The sequence below is a fragment of the Taurulus bubalis genome (assembly GCF_910589615.1).
Source record: "Taurulus bubalis genome assembly, chromosome: 13".
Lineage (NCBI taxonomy): Eukaryota > Metazoa > Chordata > Actinopteri > Perciformes > Cottidae > Taurulus > Taurulus bubalis.
The window spans coordinates 15,887,803-15,901,559 of record NC_136601.1 but is presented as its reverse complement, the minus strand read 5'-3'; positions in this window follow the sequence as shown (position 1 = coordinate 15,901,559).

Sequence of the window (13,757 nt, the reverse complement as noted above, 5' to 3'; positions counted from 1 at the left end):
AGCACATTAAAGCTCAGCGGATGCCCAGAGATCTCGTGACTCACCCCTCTTGTGTGTATTTATGTGCGTGTGTCTGTATGTTTATTGGCCTAGCATGGGGAAACAAATTGGTTTGTTTTCACTCCTCTGCTCCGCACCCAGAGAGGTCTTCTAGGCAACTGTCAGAGCAAGCCTGTGTCACTCATGCATGCCTCAGCAGGATATCTTCATTCACTCTGTGTGTTCAGACAACTACAAGTGTGTCCAGGGCATGGGTGTGCTCTGTGTGTGCATGCGTGCGTGTGTGTGTGCCCGTTTGTGAGGGAGGGGAGGTAGGATGGGGAACCATGAAACATTCATAGAAACCAATATATATAGCATAATCATTGTGTCGTAGATTTCTGAAAGAGAATAATCACTATCAGAGTTTAATTACACATTAAACAGCCATAATATTTACAGTAATACCAATTCACTTTTAACTGGTTAGTAGCCCTTTAAGCCCTCACCCTAGCCCTAAACAACAACCATAACCCCTAATCATATGTATTGTTTGAGTTGTGCTTAGAGGTTGTACATGGGGATTATATATTATTGTAGCCCTGATTTTTATGTTTAATTGTATACCTAACATGTTTGTTTGTTTTTTTTATACCATGTTTTTTTTTCTTGATTTGTACCTTGTGAAATGATATGATATGAAGTGTTAACAGGTTAAACAGTATGAATTGAATACCGATGCCTCTATATGATCTACATGAGTAATTGAAAAATATTGGCTATATTCATATGTATTCTTAATGCTAGTCATTAATGCCACCGGGTCTGCCAAAATCCTGCAGGTTCACCCAACACTCCTTCAGCTCAGACTCCAAGTTGGGCCTCCAGCAGCTACAGCCCACAGCGGACAGATCCAGATCAGACTTTGCTGCCAGCAGCCGCCTCTCCCCAGAGCTTCACTTCTCTGCTCTGCCAGTCCCCCCTGGCGGCCAACACCGACACTGCTGGAGGGAAGGAAGGCACGAGAGAACGGGAGAACCAGAAACAGGTCTGTGTGGGGGAGACTGTCAGACCCCTGTTGCAACATGAGAGGTTCTCTAAAGGGAGCCTGGTGCTCAGAAACACTCCTTTTGTCTACAGGGAGCGCACCACAAAACGAAAGTTCCTTGTAGCAGCTTTACAAGGTTAACTTTGTGAACACAGAGCATCTATATGATCATAGCAATATATTAAAAGACTTATTTTTAGAAGTGAGGTTTTCTTTGCTGTGCAGGCAGAGCATTCAGTGTAAGCGTAGTCACCACAAGGATCACCAAATTCAACCTTAGAGTGACAAGGAGGAAATCATCTGCAAGATTTAAGCATTAAGGAGGAACACAGTATGTTAACAACTCAACGATTTAAACTTTGAATATTATCACAAAAATCCAAAGATCAATTCAATAAGCAATAATCCCAACCAAGAGTACGGATCAAAGGATCAGTATAAAAAGAAATGCTCTTGTTTCTCAGTTCCCATTTTGAAACTGAAACTTTTGAAGCTGCGGGGGAAAATATGTGGAGAATGTGCCATTATGGTAAGACTATCAAGTTAGTTGTGTTACTGAATGTGTGGATCCATATCATATCAAAAGAGAACTGCTAGTTTGCAGCTGTATTTCTAAATTGCTCTCAGCATAAAGAAGAAATAGGAACCTCAGCGTGGCCCCTTGTTAAACCTCCCCATGTGTACACTGCTCATCAGCAAGGGAGAGGATCTCCTCTTGTCTGCACACACACACACATTAGATTACAACCCGTCCCCCACCCATGGCCAACCTGCCCAACCCACCCCCCCCAAATCTGTGTCGGTTATGTAAAACGCGGGACGAGGAGTATGGGAAAGGTCCCTGGAGAGCAACGTTGTCATCATACATTAAACAGCACCCCAGGTCTGACTAAACACCCGCTCATTAATAAACAATGAGGAGAGTGGTTAAATATAGATCCTCCCTCCACCCTGGTTCTCCCTCTCTGACAGGAGCCTCTCCATAAGGAGAGCAGAGGAGGCCTGTCCCGTTCTGTGCTGGGCTCCTTCATGTTGGGTTCAGCACCATGGAGAGCGCCAATGTGACGGCTGTGTGTGTGTGTCTGTCTGTCTGTCTGTCTGTCTGTCTGTCTGTCTGTCTGTCTGTGTGTGTGTGTGTCTGTGTGTGTGTGTGTGTCTGTGTGTGTGTGTGTGTGTGTGTGTGTGTGTGTGTGTGTGTGTGTGTGTGTGTGTGTGTGTGTGTGTGTTGACAGCTCACCAGGTGTCCTCTCAGTATGAGTTCCTCCGTAAACAGGAGCGGTAAACACAAGCCCTGCTGACGGTAATGATGTCAAACCCACATCTCACCTTATCTCCCCTCTTCCAGCTCTCTCATCGCTCTCTCCATCCATCCTCTTCCTAATCAATCCGTTCTTTTTTTTCTTTCTAGCTCCTTTTTCACTCAGTCCTCTATTCTATCTGCATCTAACACTCTCGCTTGACCTCTCTTTCACCACACCTTTGACTCCTTTGCCTTCCTTCTATTCTCCCTCTTTCTGTTCATATGTAATGTCGGCGGCGCACTCTTTTTCTATCACCAAACATTTCAATGCTTCCTCACCTTCGTGCTCCAGTAAACACTTTAGTTTCCACAATCCACCTATTTCTCATTTCCTAAGGACCTCTATCCATTCTTCTGTCTGTTTTAAGCTGCAGGACTATTTTTTACTTTTTACCCTAAAGGGCAGATGGATTTATTTTCATGAGCCAGAAGAAGAAGAAAGATGAGGAGAATCTGAAACCCCAAGGAGCAATAGAGGGGATAGGATAGAAGAAGTGGATGATGTGTAGATAGTAGTAGACACCTTGGCAACCTTCAGCTCTTTGCCAGAAGGGAGGAAAGACATGGGCAGTCCATGCAGAACAGATGCATTTTTAAAGATATATACAGTGGAAAATGAGTGTCCCTTTTGATAATCCCTTTCTCCGTTTTGAGTTAAATTGTTGTATTTTAAACACTAATGAATCCATTTAGGTTTGTCATTCAAAAACAGGAAAATGGAAAGAAATACATGTCGAGGAAAAGAGACAGAGGACAGAGAACTCTGACAGGATTAAATCCCCGGCCAGCAGTGGCAGATGTAGTGTCAAAGTAGAGGGACTAAGTCATTCCAGGCCTTCTATCTTGACACATGATTCAAATATTAAGTTTGACCTCAAGTCACCTGAAATGTCTTCAAATCATATCACCAAAAACTGACAAAGAGCTGGTCTTTTTAAGTCATAAATGTCTGCTCAGTACATATAACTAGATACAAATGTGTTGCACCACACATGGTAGTTATTATGTAGATATTAGTTTCTGCAGAATATGTACACCCACTTACTGTAAGCTGTAACAGTTGCAGTTATCTGAAACAGCTGAAAAACAAAAGTTAGCTTGCTATTGAACAATAATTATATTTCAAAAGACTAACTCAATTGGCCTGCATCTCAAATTATAAAAAAATAAAAACTGTTAATAAAATGTTATGCTAACAATCTTAGTAAATGCTAGTTATTATGTAAATATTAGTTTGGCTCACCTAATATATGAATATTTGGGTTGATATTCATACAAGTCTGGACCTTTCAAGTTAATATGGCGAATGTGTCAGGAATCTTTTGCTTATTTACACATCCAGCAGTTATGGAGCAACATTTTCATTTGTTTGGCGGCATCTTTCTGGCAGTCCAAACAACCACTTTCACATTGTTGTTTGATTTATTGTTATTATAAAAAGCAAAAAGTCATTATGGTGCACCCCGATTAAGTCAATCATTAGTTTGAAACTAGCACGTAGTTATCAATAAATAAGGAATGACTGTATACACACATTTAGCATGGATTTACAAATGTGCAAACCAAACCAGTTTCTACATGTAGCTTGTTGAGCTTAATTATTTAAAAAAATATTAAAAGAAACACATATGGATTTGACAGCAGAAAACAAGCGTTAGTTGAGCCATCTTTCATGTTTAAGAGTTCAAACTGTTCATCGCTGCCTTCTAAAGGCACAACATATTATGGGTAAGTTAATCAGATGCTGCTGTGGACTCCTGGAGGCTGTGAAGGTCAAAAGCTCCGCCCCTGGTTGACAGCCAGCTGCCAGTCTGCCCAATCAGGTGGAATGGGTGAGGGAGGGAGAGATAAGTTTGTTGGGATGGTAGCCAAAAATGTCGCAATATGGCTCCCATCCATAACAACATTACCAAGAAGTCACAGAGAGATGTGAGCAAAAAAGACTCTGAGGAGGCTGAGAGGAAGATATTAAAACAAGAAAGAGAGGAATGGAGGACGGGAGGGTGAGATGTAGGGGTGAAGCTGGAGAAGCAAAGTTGTCAGCGGAGAGGAAAGGAGCGAGGTATGTTAGAGGAGAGGGTGGTGGATGATGCAGGAAGGTGAGCCAATCATCCTGCTCACTTGACCCTTCCAATTACCACGGCGACGGTTAATTAGCGCAGAGGTAAGCTCCGGTAATTACCCATTGTGTCTCGGACAAGAGGCACACGCAGATCACACACACACACACACACACACACACACACACACACACACACACACACGAGCCTCGCACAACACACTTCCAAACATGTTGCTATGGATACCTGCAATCCTTTCTATCACGGTGCTGGAGAAACAGAGAAGAAGAAGATAGAAATAGATAAAAGAGATGAGAGGAAATAATAAGAGTAGAAACAGGGAGAACGCAAACAAAAGCTCGACAAAGGGAAAGGAAGTAGGAACGATGTTTACTTCAGAGAGCGTGGTTGGCTTTGTTGGTTGGCTACATTGTCAGAGACACACTTTAACAACAGGATCTGTCTAGGAATGACAGCTGAGATAAAAAACTACAAATGCATTAGCAATAAAAACTGCTGAGTCTAAAGTACGGATGTCTTTTCCGGGAGATACCATAAGCAAACAATAGCGCATCAAGATCGTTCCCGCTATAAGAAAACATGCAAAAGGATGGATGCAAGAAACATGACAACATGTCCATTATGAATTTTTAATTATCAACTATCCAACCTTTTTGTAAGATCCGACGTAGTGGCCACAACACAGAGCAAAAACACACACACACACACACACACCTGAACACACGATACGAGCACATAATTACACACATACGTGCCTACAGGTGCACTTGTAACACCAGGTGAACCTCCAACCCAAACGGACAGATAGGTCCCGACACTCTGACCTGGCTCCTTGCCCCTGCCAACACCTTCAACCCTATAAAACACTGATATTGTATGTCCCGAAACACACACGTGCACACTCACACACACACACACACACACAGAAATGTCTCCCTCGTTTAGCTGACATGTTACATAAGCTGTCTAAAACTATATTTCTCAAAGGTTGAGTGTAGTAGGAACAAAGCCTCCTTACACCTCAGTAGTGATGTGGCCAAGTAGCCTCTGACAGCCCAGTTTACGGGCCATGTTTGGATTAAAAGACATCACCTTACCTGTGATACCTGGGAGGAGAATAGAGTGTGTTTCATGAACACTGCAAGCAACGAGACTCTGAAAAAGGTAGCAAGTGGAAATAAATGTGTTCTCTCCAATGAATGCTTACTTATTGAAAGTAAAATTTCAATTTCCTGCAAAGAGCTGACCAATTTGTTTTACATTTCCAATTAAAACAGGCGTCACATTGAGCCAACTGTTCGACGCAGAGTGTGGCTGCCCCCTTCAGCTCAAAGCTGTCTCAGGGTTTTGTGCATAAGCACTATCCTCCTCTCTCTCTCTCCTTGTTGGGCGGACAGCTCCTCCAAGTGTTGAAAGCGTGTGTTACATCTGTTCCACACCCGAAACATGGCACCTGATATTTTATTTGCATTCATTTGCATGATTATTATAAAATTATGAAGCACAATTTTCATTGTCACATTGCAAAATTATAATGTCCACGTGTGGTTTCATTTGATTACTATAAATGCCTTTGTAACACAGCCATGAGGGTCAACTCCGACCTTGGTGTTTTTAATGATCCGTCAATATATTTTACTCTTTTATTTCCTCTGATTTGTTTTTGTTCTTTGCGCAATCTTGCTAGTCTTTGTTTATATATTTAATCCAAATCTGTTTTCCCTTCTTATCTGTTTGTTCATTGAAGTATGTTGTCATTTGTAACCTGAACGTAGTACTTCTCCTGGATTAAAAATTATGTCAATAAAGTTTTACTTATCTACTGTAGAACAAATAGGCAGATGGGCAGATAGGGACTTGAATCAGTGAAGGACACGTTGACTGCTAAGACCCCATCAAGTAGCCCATGTGGGTGTCTACGTTTTAAAATTAAAAAATGTATACCCGTTAGACATAATTAATATGTTGTATAATAACATGTTTGATATACCATCTCATAAGGTTGACTTCTGAGTATTTTTTTTTACGCAAAAAAATCTCACGTACCCGCTAGAATGCCTTCACATAACCCTATTTGAGAACCACCGGTCTAGATGGTCACAAAGGGTTGTCCTTGATTTCAAGTGTACAAAAAGCAGGAACACTGATTGAATTTTCTTTGTTAGTAGTTTTTAAAAGTTACATGACCTTGTGAGATACAACTATCCCAGCACATATACACTGTAATGCTTTTTGACAAGGAGCTTGACATTGCATGCTGGCTTTTTTTATTTGGAGCAAATGTTAATTTAAGGCGGAATAATAAGTGTTTTCAACTTTTGGCCCCAACAAAAACTTGATAGCCACTCTGAGTAGAGCACATAGCAATATTTGAATATACAAACATCAGGATTATAATTTTCTTTATTATATTTTTTGAAAAAGCACAGATGGAGGAGTCACAAAACTTTGTGACTCTCACATAATCACATGAGAGAAATATGTTGCACTTTTTCTGGTACACCTGCTCTGCCTTTCTTTTCACCATGGTAGCCTATAACTGCTGGAGCAGGGCCCGCCAGGAGGAGCCTAAACAGCGCCGGCCCTAGCTCATGTGGCGCTCTGGGCGAGCTTCGCTCCTGGCGCCCGGAGGAGGACAGCGGGGGTGGGAGGTGCTAACGGAGGCAGAGCGCTAGCGGAGGTACAGAGAGCGCATGTCAAGAAACGGGACGTTGATTGGCCAAGAAGACTCGACACGTCACATCAAAGATCTTATTATTGTGGAGATGGCTCACTCCTATCTCAGAAACACTGGCGCAAAAAAGATTTTTAACCCCTGAAAAAAAATCGTTTGTGCGGTCTGAAAAATGTGCGCGGTCTGAAAAATTTATTGCGCGGCCACTTCGACTGTCCTGCGCGTCCGCGCACGCGCGAAGCTTAGCGGGAACACTGGCCTGGACGTCTGATTCGTCACAGGGCCCGGCGTGACCATAAACGTGCGCTGTGATTTTGTCAGTGTGTCAACAGAGCACAGCTCAGTGGGAGCTGGAGGGCTGAAGGAGAGAAGTTTAGTGACATGTTTAATGTTTTGCTTGTTAATTTTGTTTTGGCATGTTATTTTTCAGACTTTACAAGGCTGCACCTTTACATCAAAGTGAACACTTGTATATCAAAGTATACGAGATTATTGGTCAACACATTTGGTCAACGCACATCTCTTATTCATTTCCTATCGGTTTAGTTGTTGTCTGTTGTCCCACTCGTAGCTCTGATGGTGGCTGAAGTCTCTGTCACACTGGAGAGCAATTCATGCTTTTGTTGGTTTACAGTTCATGCGTTGACTTCACAACAGTGGCGGCTGGTGAATTTTTTGGGGGCGGGGGGCGCAGTTGGGCGGCATGGTTTAAATAGAACTCCACAATGAGAAGAAAAGAGGTTTTGAGTAGAATATTCTAAAAAAACAAAGCTTTATTTCAAGAAAACACAGTACTCAACACTGTCCAATAACAACTATCAACAAACTGTAACTTTGGGCATGAGAGGTTCAGAGCAGAATGGTTTAAGAAACATTGGGTTGGGTTTCAGAGGTAAACAGAATAAAAGAGGTGCCCACACCCTCACATGAAAGAGGTTTAGAGCAGAATAGATTCAGAAAGAGAGATATCACATTTTACATTGAGTGTTTGACAGAGTAGGCCCCACTACTTGTAAAGACATTTAAACTAGGGGCCCTGCAGTAAGGTGGCACTGGTGAGGTGGTCTTTGAAGGCAAAGTGTTCCCTGGTGTGTCCAAGTATGGTGTCACCAACCTACAGATAAATATATAGAGAGACAGATAAGATGTGGGGAAATATCTACTACAAACAGGCTTCATACTACAGACAAAAGCCAACAATCAGAGTTAACAAAAAACAATGTTTTGTGTGTCTTGATGGCCACACACACACACACACACACACACACACACACACACACACACACACACACATATAGGGTTGAATTGGTATTTTAGATAAAGTTACTAGTCCGATATGATATCCACCCAAAAGCTAACAATGTCCAACATGTGTTCTGCTGTGGGAAATAAAACACAAACTCTAACACAGGCATCTGCTCATTTGGACACTCACCTCTGCAGCAATCCTTCAAGTTCATCTTCCTTCATAGCCCGGCGCTTCCTCTGCTGCGCAGAGCCACTGCTTTGCTCCACACTGAGCAGCCAGCTAACCAGCTCCGGTTAGCATATAGCCTTGAGAAGAAGCTCCCGCGGTCAGTGCTTTACTGCTGAATTTTTAAATCCGGACGTTCGGGTCCCAACTCTTTCAGCCTCTTCTTGTCAACATTTAATCGTCGGTTGAAAGGTGTTTCGCGTAGAGATACCACAGAGTTTTCAGTCGCCATACTAACACAATCAAAGCCTCTGCTAGTGTTGCTCGCGTAGCTACGTGGGAGCTGTATGGGCTGTGAGGGAATGATAAAGGTCTCTGATTCGACGAATAGTCCAACCACGTTGCAATAAGAAACGATGTCATTGGCTGGGGGCGCACTTTTGTGCGCCCGAGGATTCTCGTTTCATCCGCCAATGAGAAGCTGTCCTCGCCGTAACGCCCCTGAAATGTTTGCTGGCTTCCATAGACTTCCATTGGTCCGGCGCCCCGAGAGGGGCGGGGCTTTCCTCAGTGATGATGAACGGCGATATATTATATTTGGTCACATTTAACTGGTTTTAAGTGGTTGTTGACAGGGGCTTACGGTCTCCCACACACATTTAGCACGTCAACACGGTATATTTCTTATTTAAATTATGTGGTACATAATGTTTTTTGACAGTATATATTATTATTTTGTTTTCTTCTTTTTTTTTCATCGCAAAATTTTAAGAGGGGCGGCGCCCTAGCGCCCTCTATTGACGCACCGCCACTGCTTCACAATGAACGTCAGTCGAGCTGTAGAATCATAAAATACAGCTGCATACAACTGCACAACAGTTTGTTTCCATGCAAACTTTCAGTTTGTCTGACTTGATGAATCAGTGAAGGACACGTCGGCTGCTAAGACCCCATCAAGTAGCCCATGCGGGTGTCTACGACATCGTTTAAAACGTATGTGTTTACACCCGTCCAGAGGTGTCACGGTCTTGGTTAAGTGTGTGTAACGTGCTCCCGTTACCCCCGTGGTGTTTCCCCTCACACAAAGACCAGCACACAAGTGTATGGGTTCTCCAATCATTTATTGACCGCCAAATGCCTGTGACTGCTGCTATAATTAGCACAGTCTCACGACTGTGGCTCCGACCTGCTCGTCGCATTCGTTCCTCCACCTGCTTATCAGGGAGAGACACAATTAGATTTTAGACTTTAATTAGATTCAGCTGAGGCCAATTAGGCCTCTGCCTGGCACTGTTCCCTGAGCCACTTCCCGCACCCCCTCTGCAGCTGACCCAACCACTCCCCCACCACCACAGAGTGTTTATTTATTCATCCATATTGTGTATTTATAAATTCATCAAACATAATCACAAGAGCGAAATATGTTGCAGCTGGAGGGGACAGTTGTTCCCCAGAATTAATTGCGCTTGAAAGAGATAAACTACAGCATTGTTGAATTGTTGCATAATGCTTTCTCTGACACGTGTCATTGAACTGTCGTTGACCATTTCTTTCCCCGCCTTCTGTATTTAGTGTACTGCTGTCAGACATCTGAAAAAGCGTATCGCCTGGTCCAAATGCTCGTCACGCAGACCAGTTGAATTTGCTGCCAGGCTGCCAAGATTTTTTTCAGCAGATCTAATATCACAGTCAGCTGTGTTTTTATCCTCGTCTTCAACATGTGATTTTTAACGACTTGTAGATATCTCTTTCCAAAGACTATTTTCTTTTCAAACTCGTATGATCTAATATGAAATGGATGTCCTTGCATTTCTCAATATATGAATAAAAATCACTACTGGCATCTGAGATATTAGAATAGTTGAGATATTTAAAATAAGTTGAGCCTCTTAACCCCCAAAACCTTTTGAATGCCACTTGTAAAGAAACTGTATAATGTTTATGCCATTCATAGGCTTTGTCTAAAAGCTGAAACATACAGGGAACAATCTCGTCTTCCTTTATCAGATTTTTTTCTCCCTTTTTCCCAAATCTTCCCATATAAATATGTTCCTCCCTTTTTTAAATTTTGTATAGAAAGCCATTCAATCGTTGAATTAAATCTTGTTCAATGTGTAATGTAGTTTCAAAATTTGGATCAACTGCTGAAAATAATGTTGGCTTTCCTTTCATGAAGACCATGGCACTTGCATATTGTTTGTCTCCTTAAGGTTTGGTGTTATTTACATGGTCTTAAAAATGATTGCCATACTGTATCAGAATACCGTCCTCATCCTGTGCTTTGGATGGAAGCAGTCCCATTACGTGCATATAACATTCTGTTTTGTCATACAATTTTGCCATGAGTTGTTGCCTCCAGTCTATAAATAACTGAAAACTATCCCTCCAGTTTTGGTCCATTCCACAGTTTGGTAAAGTTGGAAAGATACTCACAGATTTTGACTTCCCGGATCAATAACTCGTTAGTGAAACGTTGTTAAAACCCAAACAATGCCTCTCTGTGACCGCAGTAAGGTAGAGGAGCTACAACCTTAATTAATGGAAACAAAAAAGGAAAGGTATAAAGGACGGCACATTTTAATGTGCCGTCCTTTATACCTTTCCTTGTTTGTTTCCATGCTAAGTTTCATTATGTCCATAGTTTCTATTCATTACGTCTATTGTTTCTATGCCAAGTTTCATTACGTCCATAGAGCCTGGAATGCTGGTTGTCAAGTTTAAAGGGTGGATCACAAATGTGTCATACAGGTCATACTGTTAGGTATAACATTTATTGTGAAATTATAGTTATTTCAAGGAAATTTCAAGGCTTCCTATGTTAGCAGCCTGTCTGACAGCAAAAATATATGGCCCAGTGACCAATATTTCAATATATATATATATATATATATATATATATATATATATATATATATATATATATATATATATCCTCAGTATCTCAACCACAGCCATACAAAGGGGAGTCTTTCAAAAGATACCGTAAACGTCTGGCTAATCGATCAGAAGGTTTATTTCCTGGTTAGTCGACATGAGTCCTGAAAGGCCACTCCTCCGACACGTCTGCCTCACGCACGAGAATATTGTTAAAGATATCAAACAACATATAATATATCATATTTGATCAGCTCAAATATTCAATAACATAGTCAACTGTTTTTTCAAGTGGAGGACACGCTGGTAAGTAACCGCCTGATACATTTTGATGATGTAGTTATAATTTCCCATCATCTAAAGTTATTTGTAAGATTTTACATACATTGTATTTTTGAAATACTTGACTTGGACATAAGCATGTGTTCAATCAGAATCACTTTCATCAAAATAGCTTTACTGCAAATTTAAGTTGATTTATCTTTTACAGGTTTGTGATACCATCCTGATGCAAGACAAGGAGCGGTTCTCCTGCACCCAGCACCTCGTCAGCGCAACACTGCTGCATGGAGAGTTGTTCCCACAACACAGTGTGAAGTTCACTGAGTCGGTGCTTAAAAAACAGTGGAGGCATACCCCATGTTGAACCAGGCCAAGCTCAAAACAGAACTGTCCCATATCTATGAGACCAGTGGGTTCAGGGCTTGCAGTGGTGCAGTGCCCATGTACCAGTTTTTCATTGAGAACAACCTTCAGAGCACCTTCACAGAGACTGTTACTCTTCTCAGCATCCTCATCACCACACCCATGACTACAGCTGAATCTGAGAGGTGTTTCTGTACTTTGAAGAGGATCAAGACCTTCCTGAGAAACACCATGACACAGGATCGCCTTAATGCTCTGGCTATGCTCTCCATGGAGAAGAAACTTGTCAGGGACATGCCTGACTTCAATAAGAAGGTCATTGAGAGGTTTGCCACTCAGAAGGACAGAAGAGTGAAGTTTCTTTACAACAAATCTGTCATAAAAACATGCAGGTTTCCTCACCACACTGATTGGGTGTTTCCCCAACAAACAAGGTTCATAAGGGCATCTTAAAACATAAACTTGTTCTATTAGACGATACATATTGTATATTTATATTTTATTATAATATACTCATGATATTTATATAGTATATTAATGATATTTATATATCATATTATACTGACTATTATTATATGATATATACTGAATTGCATGAATAAAATGTAAGTGTCAGTTTTGGAATAAATGATAAAAATGTAACTGCAAAGTAGAAATGCGTTTTTGATACCTTTTTTTGCATTAAATCATACTAGGATGTTTGCTGAAATTAATTGGATGGCCCTACCCAAAAATAAATCCACCAGCTGCCACTTCCCATTATGCGCTTATATCTTTCTGTTTTGTCACCACAGTCCACAATGTGTTGCCAACGGTCATTTAATAACTGAATACTCTCCCTCCAGTTTTGTCCCACTAAAGAATTTCCTCCGAAGAGACACATTTTGTGGAAAGTTCTAGAAGTTTTATTTTTCTGACTTTTCTGTAAAGGCTGCACCTTTACATCAAAAATGAACACTTGTATATCAAAGTATACTAGATTATTGGTCAATGCAGTTTGTCAACACACATCTCTTATTCATTTCCTCTCAGTTTAGTTGTTGTTTGTTGTCCCACTCGTAGCTCTGCTGGTGGCTGAAGTCTGGAGAGCAATTAATGCTTTTGTTGGTTTACAGTTTATGTGTTGACTTCACAATAAACGTCCGTTGAGTCGGACTTTAGAATCATAAAATACAGCTGCATACAACTGCACAACAGTTTGTTTCCATGCAAACTTTCAGTTTGTCTATTGTTTCTATGCCAAGTTCCATGACGTCCATAGAGGCTGGAATGCTGGTTGTCAAGTTTAAAGGGTGGATCACAAATGTGTCATACAGGTCATGCTGTTATTACCAGGTAAAACATTTATTGGGAAATTATTATTTAAGAAATTATCCATCCATCCATCCATCCATTATCAGCCGCTTATCCGGGGTCGGGTCGCGGTGGCAGCAGGTTCAGCAGGCCGACCCAGGCTTCCCTCTCACCCGCAACACTTTCCAGCTCATTCTGGGGGATCCCGAGGCGTTCCAAGGCCAGCCGGGAGATATAATCCCTCCAGCGTGTCCTCGGTCTTCCCCGGGGTCTCCTACCAGTTGGACGTGCCTGGAAAACCTCTAATGGGAGGCGTCCAGGAGGCATCCTGACTAGATGCCCGAACCACCTCAGCTGACTCCTTTCGACACGAAGGAGCAGCGACTCGACTCCAAGCTCCCTCCTGATGTCCGAGCTCCTTACCCTATCTCTAAGGGTGAGCCCGGCCA